Source organism: Pseudophryne corroboree, chromosome 5 (genome assembly GCF_028390025.1).
Source record: "Pseudophryne corroboree isolate aPseCor3 chromosome 5, aPseCor3.hap2, whole genome shotgun sequence".
Taxonomy (NCBI): domain Eukaryota; kingdom Metazoa; phylum Chordata; class Amphibia; order Anura; family Myobatrachidae; genus Pseudophryne; species Pseudophryne corroboree.
The window spans coordinates 216,144,163-216,161,530 of NC_086448.1; positions in this window are offsets into that span (position 1 = coordinate 216,144,163).

The following is a 17,368-nucleotide window of genomic DNA, read 5'->3' on the forward strand; positions in this document are numbered from 1 at the left end:
GATCTTTCCATATTTTACCCTCCACATTTTTGTTCTCCATTTTTTAATGTGTGCAATTATATGCCAGTAATATATTTATCAAGAGCAATGGCCTACTACTATAAATACTGCGCACAAAAACTGAAATGCACCACAGGTATGGATGGATAGTATACTTGACGACACATAGGTAGGTAAAGCAGTGGCCTACTGTACCGTACTGCTATATATTACATATACTGGTGGTCAGCAAACTGTGCAAAACTGAAATGCACCACAGGTATGGATGGATAGTATACTTGACGACACAGAGGTAGGTAGAGCAGTGGCCTTCTGTACCGTACTGCTATATATTATATATACTGGTGGTCAGCAAACTGTGCAAAAATGAAATGCACCACAGGTATGGATGGATAGTATACTTGATGACACAGAGGTAGGTAGAGCAGTGGCCTACTGTACCGTACTGCTATATATTATATATACTGGTGGTCAGCAAACTGTGCAAAACTGAAATGCACCACAGGTATGGATGGATAGTATACTTGACGACACAGAGGTAGGTAGAGCAGTGGCCTACTGTACCATACTGCTACATATTATATACTGGTGGTCAGCAAACTGTGTAAAACAGAAATGCACCACAGGTATGGATGGATAGTATACTTGACGACACAGAGGTAGGTAGAGCAGTGGACTTCTGTACCGTACTGCTATATATTATATACTGGTGGTCAGCAAACTGTGCAAAACTGAAATGCACCACAGGTATGGAGGGATAGTATACTTGACGACACAGAGGTAGGTAGAGCAGTGGCCTACTGTACCGTACTGCTATATATTATATATACTGGTGGTCAGCAAACTGTGCAAAACTGAATTGTACCACAGGTATGGATGGATAGTATACTTGACGACACAGAGGTAGGTAGAGCAGTGGCCTACTGTACCGTACTGCTATATATTATATACTGGTGGTCAGCAAACTGTGCAAAACTGAAATGCACCCCAGGTGTGAATTAATAGTATACTTGATGACACAGAGGTAGGTAGAGCAGTGGCCTACTGTACCGTACTACTATATATTGCATACTGGTGGTCAGCAAACTGTGCAAAACTGAAATGCACCACAGGTATGGATGGATAGTATACTTGACGACACAGAGGTAGGTAGAGCAGTGGCCTACTGTACCGTACTGCTATATATTATATATACTGGTGGTCAGCAAACTGTGCAAAACTGAAATGCACCACAGGTATGGATGGATAGTATACTTGACGACACAGAGGTAGGTAAAGCAGTAGCCTACTGTACCGTACTGCTATATATTATATACTGGTGGTCAGCAAACTGTGCAAAACTGAAATGCACCACAGGTATGGATGGATATTATACTTGACGACACAGAGATAGGTAGAGCAGTGGCCTACTGTACCGTACTGCTATATATTATATACTGGTGGTCAGCAAACTGTGCAAAACTGAAATGCACCACAGGTATGGATGGATAGTATACTTGACGACACAGAGGTAGGTAGAGCAGTGGCCTACTGTACCGTACTGCTATATATTATATATACTGGTGGTCAGCAAAATGTGCAAAACTGAAATGCACCACAGGTATGGATGGATAGTATACTTGACAACACAGAGGTAGGTAGAGCAGTAGCCTACTGTACCGTACTGCTATATATTATATATACAGGTGGTCAGCAAGCTGTGCAAAACTGAAATGCACCACAGGTATGGATGGATAGTATACTTGACGACACAGAGGTAGGTAGAGCAGTGGCCTACTGTACCGTACTGCTATATATTATATATACTGGTGGTCAGCAAACTGTGCAAAACTGAAATGCACCACAGGTATAGATGGATAGTATACTTGACGACACAGAAGTAGGTAGAGCAATGGCCTTCTGTACCGTACTGCTATATATTATATACTGGTGGTCAGCAAATTGTGCAAAACTGAAATGCACCACAGGTATGGATGGATAGTATACTTGACGACACAGAGATAGGTAGAGCAGTGGCCTTCTGTACCGTACTGCTATATATTATATACTGGTGGTCAGCAAACTGTGCAAACTGAAATGCACCACAGGTATGGATGGATAGTATACTTGACGACACAGAGGTAGGTAGAGCAGTGGCCTACTGTACCGTACTGCTATATATTATTTATACAGGTGGTCAGCAAACTGTGCAAAACTGAAATGCACCACAGGTATGGATGGATAGTACACTTGACGACACAAAGGTGGTTAGAGCAGTGGCCTACTGTACCGTACTGCTATATATTATATACTGGTAGTAAGCAAACTGTGCAAAACTGAAATGCACCATAGGTATGGATGGATAGTGTACTTGACGACACAGAGGTAGGTAAAGCAGTGGCCTACTGTACCGTACTGCTATATATTGTATACTGGTGGTCAGCAAACTGTGCAAAACTGAAATGCACCACAGGTATGGAGGGATAGTATACTTGATGACACAGAGGTAGGTAGAGCAGTGGCCTACTGTACCGTACTGCTATATATTATATATACTGGTGGTCAGCAAACTGTGCAAAACTGAAATGTGCCACAGGTATGGATGGATAGTATACTTGACGACACAGAGGTAGGTAGAGCAGTGGCCTACTGTACCGTACTGCTATATATTATATACTGGTGGTCAGCAAACTGTGCAAAACTGAAATGCACCACAGGTATGGAGGGATAGTATACTTGACGACACAGAGGTAGGTAGAGCAGTGGCCTACTGTACCGTACTGCTATATATTATATATACTGGTGGTCAGCAAACTGTGCAAAACTGAAATGCACCACAGGTATGGATGGATAGTATACTTGACGACACAGAGGTAGGTAGAGCAGTGGCCTACTGTACCGTACTGCTATATATTATATATACTGGTGGTCAGCAAACTGTGCAAAACTGAAATGCACCACAGGTATGGATGGATAGTATATTTGATGACACAGAGGTAGGTAGAGCAGTGGCCTACTGTACCGTACTGCTATATATTATATACTGGTGGTCAGCAAACTGTGCAAAACTGAAATGCACCACAGGTATGGATGGATATTATACTTGACGACACAGAGATAGGTAGAGCAGTGGCCTACTGTACCGTACTGCTATATATTATATACTGGTGGTCAGCAAACTGTGCAAAACTGAAATGCACCACAGGTATGGATGGATAGTATACTTGACGACACAGAGGTAGGTAGAGCAGTGGCCTACTGTACCGTACTGCTATATATTATATATACTGGTGGTCAGCAAAATGTGCAAAACTGAAATGCACCACAGGTATGGATGGATAGTATACTTGACAACACAGAGGTAGGTAGAGCAGTAGCCTACTGTACCGTACTGCTATATATTATATATACTGGTGGTCAGCAAACTGTGCAAAACTGAAATGCACCACAGGTATGGATGGATAGTATACTTGACGACACAGAGGTAGGTAAAGCAGTAGCCTACTGTACCGTACTGCTATATATTATATACTGGTGGTCAGCAAACTGTGCAAAACTGAAATGCACCACAGGTATGGATGGATATTATACTTGACGACACAGAGATAGGTAGAGCAGTGGCCTACTGTACCGTACTGCTATATATTATATACTGGTGGTCAGCAAACTGTGCAAAACTGAAATGCACCACAGGTATGGATGGATAGTATACTTGACGACACAGAGGTAGGTAGAGCAGTGGCCTACTGTACCGTACTGCTATATATTATATATACTGGTGGTCAGCAAAATGTGCAAAACTGAAATGCACCACAGGTATGGATGGATAGTATACTTGACAACACAGAGGTAGGTAGAGCAGTAGCCTACTGTACCGTACTGCTATATATTATATATACAGGTGGTCAGCAAGCTGTGCAAAACTGAAATGCACCACAGGTATGGATGGATAGTATACTTGACGACACAGAGGTAGGTAGAGCAGTGGCCTACTGTACCGTACTGCTATATATTATATATACTGGTGGTCAGCAAACTGTGCAAAACTGAAATGCACCACAGGTATAGATGGATAGTATACTTGACGACACAGAAGTAGGTAGAGCAATGGCCTTCTGTACCGTACTGCTATATATTATATACTGGTGGTCAGCAAATTGTGCAAAACTGAAATGCACCACAGGTATGGATGGATAGTATACTTGACGACACAGAGATAGGTAGAGCAGTGGCCTTCTGTACCGTACTGCTATATATTATATACTGGTGGTCAGCAAACTGTGCAAACTGAAATGCACCACAGGTATGGATGGATAGTATACTTGACGACACAGAGGTAGGTAGAGCAGTGGCCTACTGTACCGTACTGCTATATATTATTTATACAGGTGGTCAGCAAACTGTGCAAAACTGAAATGCACCACAGGTATGGATGGATAGTACACTTGACGACACAAAGGTGGTTAGAGCAGTGGCCTACTGTACCGTACTGCTATATATTATATACTGGTAGTAAGCAAACTGTGCAAAACTGAAATGCACCATAGGTATGGATGGATAGTGTACTTGACGACACAGAGGTAGGTAAAGCAGTGGCCTACTGTACCGTACTGCTATATATTGTATACTGGTGGTCAGCAAACTGTGCAAAACTGAAATGCACCACAGGTATGGAGGGATAGTATACTTGATGACACAGAGGTAGGTAGAGCAGTGGCCTACTGTACCGTACTGCTATATATTATATATACTGGTGGTCAGCAAACTGTGCAAAACTGAAATGTGCCACAGGTATGGATGGATAGTATACTTGACGACACAGAGGTAGGTAGAGCAGTGGCCTACTGTACCGTACTGCTATATATTATATACTGGTGGTCAGCAAACTGTGCAAAACTGAAATGCACCACAGGTATGGAGGGATAGTATACTTGACGACACAGAGGTAGGTAGAGCAGTGGCCTACTGTACCGTACTGCTATATATTATATATACTGGTGGTCAGCAAACTGTGCAAAACTGAAATGCACCACAGGTATGGATGGATAGTATACTTGACGACACAGAGGTAGGTAGAGCAGTGGCCTACTGTACCGTACTGCTATATATTATATATACTGGTGGTCAGCAAACTGTGCAAAACTGAAATGCACCACAGGTATGGATGGATAGTATATTTGATGACACAGAGGTAGGTAGAGCAGTGGCCTACTGTACCGTACTGCTATATATTATATACTGGTGGTCAGCAAACTGTGCAAAACTGAAATGCACCACAGGTATGGATGGATATTATACTTGACGACACAGAGATAGGTAGAGCAGTGGCCTACTGTAACGTACTGCTATATATTATATACCGGTGGTCAGCAAACTGTGCAAAACTGAAATGCACCACAGGTATGGATGGATAGTATACTTGACGACACAGAGGTAGGTAGAGCAGTGGCCTACTGTACCGTACTGCTATATATTATATATACTGGTGGTCAGCAAACTGTGCAAAACTGAAAAGCACCACAGGTATGGATGGATAGTATACTTGACGACACAGAGGTAGGTAGAGCAGTGGCCTTCTGTACTGTACTGCTATATTTTATATACTGGTGGTCAGCAAACTGTGCAAAACTGAAATGCACCACAGGTGTGGATGGATAGTACACTTGACGACACAAAGGTAGGTAGAGCAGTGGCCTACTGTACCGTACTGCTATATATTATATACTGGTAGTCAGCAAACTGTGCAAAACTGAAAAGCACCACAGGTATGGATGGATACTATACTTAACGACACAGAGGTAGGTAGAGCAGTGACCTACTGTACCGTACTGCTATATATTATATAATAATAATAATAATAATAATAATTTTATTTATATAGCGCTCTTTCTCCAATAGGACTCAAGGCGCTTAACAGATACATAGCATAATATAGTACAGAAAATAATGAAGTACATTTTCATAAAATACAGAAGCATGAAGATACTAAAATGGACACTATGGAAATGCTTTAGTAAACAGAAAAGTCTTGAGTCTACTTTTGAAGGATTCTACAGTTGGGGCCTCTCGCACTGTGCGGGGAAGTGAGTTCCATAGAGTCGGAGCCGCATGACTAAAAGCTCGACCCCCAGATGAATTACGGTAGATTCTAGGTACTGCTAAAAGTCCTTCATCTACAGATCGCAGTAATCGAGTGGGGCAGTATGGGGTCAGAAGCTGTTTCAGGTACCTTGGGCCTTGGTCATGTAATGCTTTGAAACTCAGTAAGCCAATCTTGAAGATGATTCGCCATCTTACAGGCAGCCAGTGAAGGGAGTAGAGGATGGGTGTTATGTGGCTAGAACGGGGCTGGTTGGTTAATAGCCTGGCAGCTGTGTTTTGCACCAGCTGTAAGCGTTGCAATTCTTTTGCTGGTAGACCAAGGTAGAGGGCATTACAGTAGTCTAAACGAGATAATACAAATGCATGTATGACTTTTGGCATGTCATCTGAGGGAATTAAGTGCTTGATTCTGGCTATGTTCCTCAGGTGAAAGAATGAGGATTTGATTGTGGCTGATATCTGATGTTTAAGTGTCAAGCCACCATCCAGGACAACGCCAAGATTCCGCACACGATCACTGGTCTGTAATTCTGAATCCCCCAGTGTAAGTCCAGTTGGTTGGCTATGCTGCAGTCTTGTCCTTTGATGTTGCGGTCGTATCAAAAGGACCTCTGTTTTATCCGGGTTCAGTCGCAGCCAACTGGCGCTCATCCACTCCTGTAGTTCAGCTAGACAGCCATTTAGGGTTGCTATTGGGTTATCAGTGCCCGGAGCAAAGGACAAGTACAGTTGTGTATCATCTGCATAGCAGTGGTAGACCAGGCTATGGCGCCTGATTATTTCGCCCAATGGGAGCATGTATACTGCAAAAAGCATGGGGGATAGTATAGAACCTTGTGGGACACCACATGGCAATGGCACTGGTGGTGATGAGTATAATCCAGATGATACTCTCTGTGACCTGCCTGTGAGAAATGATTTGAACCAGCTTAGGACTGTGCCATCCAGACCACAGAAATGTATCAGTCGCTCAATCAGAAGCCCATGGTCCACGGTATCAAATGCTGCCGAGAGATCCAGAAGGATTAATATTGAACAGTCACCTCTGTCTTTTGCCATCAGAAGATCATTTAACACACACACCAGGGCTGTTTCAGTGCTATGTCTTCTCCTGAATCCTGATTGAAATGGATCATAAATATCATGGGTTGTCAGGCGGGTTTCCAGTTGATTTGCAACGACTTTCTCAATAACCTTTCCTAGGAAAGGAAGGTTCGATACCGGTCTGTAGTTGGTCATGCAGTCGGGATCTAAATTAGGTTTTTTAAGAAGCGGTCTAACAATTGCTTCCTTTAGGGGTCCAGGAAAAATGCCTGTCTGCAAAGAACATTGAACAATTTTTGTAAAGACAGGACCAATTATATCCATACAACCTATTAGAAGCTTGGTTGAGGCTGGGTCCAGATCACAGGTGGTGGGACGCAAAATTCGAGCAATTTCAGCAGTGTCCTTTACATCCACTGGGTCAAAGCTGGTCCATGAAGGCAGGTAGCTTATATTGGCAGGCTTTGTAGTTTGGCACTCCTTTGATGGCACTGTGGAGATTCCAGCCCGGATGGTGGATATTTTATCTGCAAAGAAGTTTGCAAACTCGTTGCATCTTGCCTGGGAGAGGGTCTCATCAGTCTGCAGGCATGCTGGCTTGCAAAGCATCTCCACTGTGCGGAAAAGCTGAGCTGGCCTATTGTTTGCTGCTGTGATCTCATTTGACAGGAACTGTGCCTTCTTACGAGTGATTGTCGATTGATATTCTTCGTTATGCTTTATTAGTTTTATTTTGTCATCCACTAGGTTAGTCTTCCTCCATCGTCTTTCCAGTCTACGCCCCCTTTTCTTGAGCTCACTAACACTGTTGTCGAACCATGGAGCTTGACGTTGTGGTTTACGAGGTCTTAAACGCACAGGGGCGATAACATCAATTGCAGCCATAACATCCCTATTATAATAACGGACTAGGGAACAGGGATCTTCACAGGCACCCACAGGCATATACTGGTGGTCAGCAAACTGTGCAAAACTGAAATGCACCACAGGTATGGATGGATAGTTTACGTGACGACACAGAGGTAGGTAGAGCAGTGGCCTACTCTACCGTACTGCTATATATTATATATACTGGTGGTCAGCAAACTGTGCAAAACTGAAATGCACCACAGGTATGGATGGATAGTATACTTGATGACACAGAGGTAGGTAGAGCAAAGGCCTTCTGTACCGTACTGCTATATATTATATACTGGTAGTCAGCAAACTGTGCAAAACTGAAATGCACCACAGGTATGGATGGATAGTATGCTTGACGACACAGAGGTAGGTAGAGCAGTGGCCTACTGTACCGTACTGCTATATATTATATATACTGGTGGTCAGCAAACTGTGCAAAACTGAAATGCACCCCAGGTATGGATGGATAGTATACTTGACGACACAGAGGTAGGTAGAGCAGTGGCCTACTATACCGTACTGCTATATATTATATATACTGGTAATCAGCAAACTGTGCAAAACTGAAATGCACCACAGGTATGGATGGATATTATACTTGACGACACAGAGATAGGTAGAGCAGTGGCCTACTGTAACGTACTGCTATATATTATATACCAGTGGTCAGCAAACTGTGCAAAACTGAAATGCACCACAGGTATGGATGGATAGTATACTTGACGACACAGAGGTAGGTAGAGCAGTGGCCTACTGTACCGTACTGCTATATATGATATATACTGGTGGTCAGCAAACTGTGCAAAACTGAAAAGCACCACAGGTATGGATGGATAGTATACTTGACGACACAGAGGTAGGTAGAGCAGTGGCCTTCTGTACTGTACTGCTATATTTTATATACTGGTGGTCAGCAAACTGTGCAAAACTGAAATGCACCACAGGTGTGGATGGATAGTACACTTGACGACACAAAGGTAGGTAGAGCAGTGGCCTACTGTACCGTACTGCTATATATTATATACTGGTAGTCAGCAAACTGTGCAAAACTGAAAAGCACCACAGGTATGGATGGATACTATACTTGACGACACAGAGGTAGGTAGAGCAGTGACCTACTGTACCGTACTGCTACATATTATATACTGGTGGTCAGCAAACTGTGCAAAACTGAAATGCACCACAGGTATGGATGGATAGTTTACGTGACGACACAGAGGTAGGTAGAGCAGTGGCCTACTCTACCGTACTGCTATATATTATATATACTGGTGGTCAGCAAACTGTGCAAAACTGAAATGCACCACAGGTATGGATGGATAGTATACTTGACGACACAGAGGTAGGTAGAGCAAAGGCCTTCTGTACCGTACTGCTATATATTATATACTGGTAGTCAGCAAACTGTGCAAAACTGAAATGCACCACAGGTATGGATGGATAGTATGCTTGACGACACAGAGGTAGGTAGAGCAGTGGCCTACTGTACCGTACTGCTATATATTATATATACTGGTGGTCAGCAAACTGTGCAAAACTGAAATGCACCACAGGTATGGATGGATAGTATACTTGACGACTCAGAGGTAGGTAGAGCAGTGCCCTACTGTACCGTACTGCTATATATTATATATACTGGTGGTCAGCAAACTGTGCAAAACTGAAATGCACCACAGGTATGGATGGATAGTATACTTGACGACACAGAGGTAGGTAGAGCAGTGGCCTACTGTACCGTACTGCTATATATTATATACTAGTGGTCAGTAAACTGTGCAAAACTGAAATGCACCACAGGTATGGATGGATAGTATACTTGACGACACAGAGGTAGGTAGAGCAGTGGCCTACTGTACCATACTGCTATATATTATATATACTGGTGGTCAGCAAAATGTGCAAAATTGAAATGCACCACAGGTATGGATGGATGGTATACTTGACGACACAGAGGTAGGTAGAGCAGTAGCCTACTGTACCGTACTGCTATATATTATATATACAGGTGGTCAGCAAACTGTGCAAAACTGAAATGCACCACAGGTATGGATGGATAGTATACTTGACGACACAGAGGTAGGTAGAGCAGTGGCCTACTGTACCGTACTGCTATATATTATATATACTGGTGGTCAGCAAACTGCAAAACTGAAATGCACCACAGGTATGGATGGATAGTATACTTGACGACACAGAAGTAGGTAGAGCAATGGCCTTCTGTACCGTACTGCTATATATTATATACTGGTGGTCAGCAAATTGTGCAAAACTGAAATGCACCACAGGTATGGATGGATAGTATACTTGACGACACAGAGGTAGGTAGAGCAGTGGCCTACTGTACCGTACTGCTATATATTATATATACTGGTGGTCAGCAAAACTGTGCAAAACTGAAATGCACCACAGGTATGGATGGATAGTATACTTGACGACACAGAGGTAGGTAGAGCAGTGGCCTACTGTACCGTACTGCTATATATTGTATACTGGTGGTCAGCAAACTGTGCAAAACTGAAATGCACCACAGGTATGGATGGATAGTATACTTGTCGACACAGAGGTAGGTAGAGCAGTGGCCTACTGTACTGTACTGCTATATATTATGTATACTGGTGGTCAGCAAACTGTGCAAAACTGAAATGCACCACAGGTATGGATGGATAGTATACTTGACGACACAGAGGTAGGTAGAGCAGTGGCCTACTGTACCTTACTGCTATATATTATATACTGGTCGTCAGCAAACTGTGCAAAACTTAAATGCACCACAGGTATGGATGGATAGTATACTTGAGGACACAGAGGTAGGTAGAGCAGTGGCCTACTGTACCGTACTGCTATATATTATATACTGGTGGTCAGCAAACTGTGTAAAACTGAAATGCACCACAGGTATGGATGGATAGTATACTTGACGACACAGAGGTAGGTAGAGCAGTGTCCTACTGTACCGTACTGCTATATATTATATATACTGGTGGTCAGCAAACTGTGCAAAACTGAAATGCACCACAGGTATGGATGGATAGTATACTTGACGACACAGAGGTAGGTAGAGCAGTGGCCTACTGTACCGTACTGCTATATATTATGTATACTGGTGGTCAGCAAACTGTGCAAAACTGAAAAGCACCACAGGTATGGATGGATAATGTACTTGACGACACAGAGGTAGGTAGAGCAGTGGCCTTCTGTACCGTACTGCTATATATTATATACTGGTGGTCAGCAAACTGTGCAAAACTGAAATGCACCACAGGTATGGATGGATAGTATACTTGACGACACAGAGGTAGGTAGAGCAGTGGCCAACTGTACCGTACTGCTATATATTATATACTGGTTGTCAGCAAACTGTGCAAAACTGAAATGCACCACAGGTATGGATGGATAGTATACTTGACGACACAGAGGTAGGTAGAGCAGTGGCCTACTGTACCGTACTGCTTTATATTATATACTGGTGGTCAGCAAACTGTGCAAAACTGAAATGCACCACAGGTATGGATGGATAGAATACTTGACGACACAGAGGTAGGTAGAGCAGTGGCCTACTGTACCGTACTGCTATATATTATATATACTGGTGGTCAGTAAACTGCAAAACTGAAATGCACCACAGGTATGGATGGATAGTATACTTGACGACACAGAGGTAGGTAGAGCAGTGGCCTACTGTACCGTACTGCTATATATTATATACTGGTGGTCAGCAAACTGTGCAAAACTGAAATGCACCACAGGTATGGATGGATAGTATACTAGACGACATAGAGGTAGGTAGAGCAGTGGCCTACTGTACCGTACTGCTACATATTATATACTGGTGGTCAGCAAACTGTGCAAAACTGAAATGCACCACAGGTATGGATGGGATAGTATACTTGACGACACAGAGGTAGAGCAGTGGACTACTGGACCATACTGCTATATATATAGTTATATTGGTGGTCAGCAAAATTCTTCACTGTCCTCCTACTATATACAATGCAGCACAGATATGGAGCGTTTTTCAGCAGAGAACGTATAATACTGGTGGTCACTGGTCAGCAAAACTCTGCACTGTCCTCCTACTATATAATACTACTGGTCCCCAGTCCCCACAATAAAGCAATTAGCACACTAAGCACAGATTTTTGCAGCACACTGAGCACAGATATGGAGCGTTTTTCAGGCAGAGAACGTAGATATTTGCACTTGCAGCACACTGAGCACAGATATTTGCAGCACACTGAGCACAGATATTTGCAGCACACTGAGCACAGATATTTGCAGCCCACTGAACATAGAACCTGAGAGGACGCCAGCCACGTCCTCTATCGATCATCTCCAATGCACGAGTGAAAAATGGCGGCGACGCGCGGCTCCTTATATAGAATATGAATCTCGCGAGAATCTGACCGCGGGATGATGACGTTCGGGCGCGCTCGGGTTAACCGAGCAAGGCGGGAAGATCCGAGTTGCTCGGACCCGTGCAAAAAAAGGTGAAGTTCCGGCGGGTTCGGATCCCGAGGATCCGAACCCGCTCATCACTACTGAGAACATTCTTGTTTCAGGATGAACATATTCACAAATAGGTACAAAAATTAGAGATGTGCGGCGGACACTTTTCGGGTTTTGTGTTTTGGTTTTGGATCTGGATCCCCGCTCGTGTTTTGGATCATGATTGGTTTTGCCAAAACCACCCTTTCGGGTTTTGGTTTCGGATCTGAATGATTTAAAAAAAAAAAAACATAAAAACAGCTAAAATCATAGAATTTGGGGGTAATTTTGATCCTACTGTATTATTAACCTCAATAACATTCATTTTCACTAATTTCCAGTTTATTCTGAACACCTCACAACTCACAATATTGTTTTTAGGCCAAAAGGATGCACCGAGGTAGCTGTATGACTAAGCTAAGCTACACAAGCGGGTGGAACAAACACCTGGCCCATCTAGGAAGTGGCACTGCAGTGGCAGACAGGATGGCACTTTAAAAAAAAAAAAAAGGGCCCAAAGAGCACATAATGCAAAAAAAAAAATTAAAAAAAGAGTTTCAAGATGGAATTGTCTTGGGCCCTCCCACATAACCATATGTTGTTTAAACAGGACATGCACAGTTTAAAAAAATCCATAATTTCAGTGACAGGTGGTCCCCCTGGAAAAATCTCGCCAAGTTCTCCGAATCATAGCTAGCTACAAACATACCACCTCTTTTTTTGATGACTTTTCACATCATGAGAAGAGGCAAGAGGAAGAGGACAGTGTCAAGGTGATTAAAAATTAGAGAGGCACATGCAATCAGGACCAACACATAGGCTTTCACTTCCACTCCTATATTGGTGTTGAACAGAAAGGACTTACACCAAACAAATATATAATTATTAATTACCACATTACTGGACAAACTGAAAAACTAGGGGCCAAAGCCTCCAAATTTGTACCCCTTCTCCATGTTCAGGGTTAACATACTGTAATCTCAGATTTAATGCTGGGATGCAAATAAACTATTGAATACCACCGATTGGATATTTTCCCCTCCACGGAGACTGGAGACTTACTGTATTTTGTGAAAATCTTTCAGGTTTCTTTTTTTCCATTTTTTTTTTGCATTTTTATTTACATATTTTGTGTTAGATTACTTATTTTTGTTTTTCACAGCTCAGAGCTACACAAATGTGAGCATACCTGTGTGTTCCAGTTACATGCATGTGAGCATACCTGTGTGTCTTGTTTATTTTATTCATATTTTATTTTTAAATAAAGCAGCCCCTTAGATGTTTTAGCAGCCCCTCCTGAGCCCCCCACAGCAACCCCAGATAGGGCAAGTTGAGTTTGGGTGGGTTCGGTAAAGTACTAAGCACGACTGTGCAGTGAATTTTTTGTTATTGAGCCCTTGCCCTAGTGGAGCATACCACTCTACAGTCGAAACTCATCTCATACTATAAGTAGGAATGTGGGAGGAAGCAATTCTAACCTCTGTGCCCACAGCATGCCTCAGCTTGGCAAGCCAGACATCTTCCTGGCTGTAAGCCACCACGAGACTCCATACTACGCCTTATTCAGTAACTGTTTGTGCCTCACAGGAGCTCCTGGCCCACTCTAGTGCTGCAGTGTAATGGAAAGCTGATGTAATGCAAGATTACTGAAACACTGTTCTTCTAACACTGTGAGTTCTTGCGATAAACCTATGCAGCCCTTAGAAAAGAAGATCCCTGTACAATAACTGCGCATCTTCTATATACTGTAAATAATCTCAAAATGTGGAACATCAATAATAAATCAAAATTAAGGTTGACTAATTGGGGCCTTTCATTTGAGTGAGTCCTTAACATGAAATAATTGAGAAGAACCTCTCTCTAATGCTCCAGCAGAAAATATCACTTTTACTTCTCTGGCAGTTGCGCTGGATTATAATTCAGTCTCTTCTGAGTCACACTGACTTTGGCCACAAATGTAGTCTCTCCCCACTTTATTTAAAAATACTTAGTCAAAATAGCAATTTCCATTTCCACCTTTGAGACTGTGTTTTCACAAATCTGTTTGTGATGTTGAAGCTTGTTTCATATCTGCTCTAGGTTTTCATTTAAACCTAGGATCAAGTACAGCAGCACCCCTGGATTTATACAGCATAGGCAGCACCCCTGGAGAATTACACTGCACAGCAGACAGGCAACAGCACCCCTGAACTTAAATGGCAGTGGGGCAGCACCCCTGGACTGATAGGGCAGATAGGCAGCACCCCATATAGGGCAGCACCCTTGGAAAGATGTGGCAAATAAAAGACATGCAAGATGGAATTGTCCTTGGGCCCTCCCACCTACCCTTATGTTGTATAAACAGGACATGCACACTTTAACAAACCAGTCATTTCAGCGACAAGGTCTGCCACATGACTGTGACTGAAATTATTGGTTTGTTTGGTCCCCCACCCAATAAATAGCACTTAATCTCTACTTGCACAAACTGGCTCTACAGTGGCAAGATGTCCCATCCTTATCCACAGTCCCCACCCCCACCACAGTCCCCCCCCCCACTCTTCAGTGTTTATATCCTCATCCTCACAGAGGAAAAATATTCAAACAAACCACATAATTTAATTGTCAGTGGACTGCTTACGCTATTACCCAAAGTTTCTGAACTTGACAATGACTTATGATGAATGCGCTGCAGGTGATGTATAAGGGAGGATGTGCCTAGGTGGTTAACATCCTTAACCCTACTTATTATGGATTGGCAAAGGCAACAGATAGCTTGACACCTGTTGTCCGAATTTGTGGAGAAATAATTCCACACCAAAGAGCTGACTTTTTTTGGTATTTTGCCCAGGCATGAAAATTGTTTTTTTCCATCCCATGGCCAACAATTCTTTCCACTGGTGCCTTATTAAAAAAAACCACATCACCATCAGCATCCTCATCATCAGCTTCCTCCGCAGCACCAGCTATACCCATATCCTCCTCATCCTGGTGTACTTCTTCAGTGACATCCTCCATCTCAATATCAGCAACTTGACTGGCGGTGCTGCTCCCAGCACTTGCAGAGTGTGTGCAAATGGTGGTAGAAACCTCCTCTTCCCATACAGTGTTGTGATGGTCAGTTCTAGACATCGCAACAGTGGACAGTGACAGCACCCCTGTATTTTCACAACACCCCTGTAATTTTACAGCATACAAGACAAGGCCAGTGTACATTTATTTTCACGGCACCCCTGTATTTTACAGCATACAGGACCAGTGTACTGTTATTTTAACAGCAGCACCCCTGTATTTTTGCAGCATGCAGAACCAGTGTACTTTTATTTTAACAACCACGCCCCTGTATTTTTACAGCATACAGGACCAGTGCACATTTATTTTAACAACAGCACCCTTGTATTTTTACAGCATACAGGGCCAGTGTACATTGATTTTCACTGCACCTCAGAATTTTTACAGTATACAAGACAGGGCCAGTGTACTTTTATTTTCATTGCACCCCAGAATTTTTACAGCATACAGGACCAGTGTACTTTTATTTTAACAGCAGCACCCCTGTATTTTTGCTGCATGCAGGATCAGTGTACTTTTATTTTAACAGCAGCAGCCCTGTATTTTTACAGCATATAGGGCCAGTGTACAATGATTTTCACTGCACCCCAGAATTTTTACAGCATACAAGACAGGGCCAGTGTACATTTATTTTTCACTGCACCACAGAATTTTTACAGCATACATGACAGGGCCAGTGTACATTTATTTTAACAACAGCACCCCTGTATTTTTCCATTATACAGATTCAGTGTACTTTTATTTCTACTGCCCCCCAGAATTTTTACAGCATACAAGACAGGGCCAGTGTACTTTTATTATAATGACAGCACCCCTGTATTTTTACATCATACAGGATCAGTGTACTTTTATTTGAACAGCAGCACCCCTGTATATTTACAGCATATAGGGCCACTGTACATTGATTTTCATTGCACCTCAGATTTTTTTTACAGCATACAAGACAGGGCCAGTGTACATTTATTTTTCAATGCACCCCATAATTTTTACAGCATACAAGAGAGGGCCAGTGTACTCTTATTTTACCAACAGTACCCCAGATTTTTTTACAGCATACAAGAGAGGGCCAGTGTATTTTTATTTTACTGCCCCCAGAATGTTTACAGCATACAAGACTGGGCCAGTGTACTTTTATTTCACTGCACCCCAACATTTTTACAGCATACAAGACAGGGCCAGTGTACTTTTAGTTTACTGCATCCCTGAATTTTTACAACATACAAGACAGGGCCAGTGTACATTTATTTTACTGCACCCCATACTTTTTACAACATACAAGACGGGGCCAGTGTACATTTATTTTACTGCACCCCAGAATTTTTACAGCATACACGACAGGGCCAGTGTACATTTATTTTACTGCACCACCTACAGAGAGAGACAGAGGTCTGTCTCCCTCACTCTCCAAGTCCGGAGTGAAAATGGCGGTGACCCGTGGCTATTTATATGGAATCCAAAAGCCGCGAGAATCCGACAGCAGGATGATGATGTTTTGCCTCGTTCTGGTTTCTGAGTCTGGCAGGAAGTCCTGAGCCGGACTCAGATCCGGGCTCGGAGCGTAATGTTTGGGGGAGTTCGGTTCTCTGAGAACCAAACTCGCTCATTTCTAATAAAAATATATTTTTTCAAGTTAGTTTTTTTTGTTTCTGGAGGAAAAATACAATAAGCCACATGTTAAGAACACATTGGAACCATACCAGCTATTATTTTTTTACTTGTCCATGGTAATAGGGAAATGTTTTATGTTGCATATGCATATTGTCCACTCAAGTAGACATGTGTATAACTTCTTTACTTTAATAGTTTA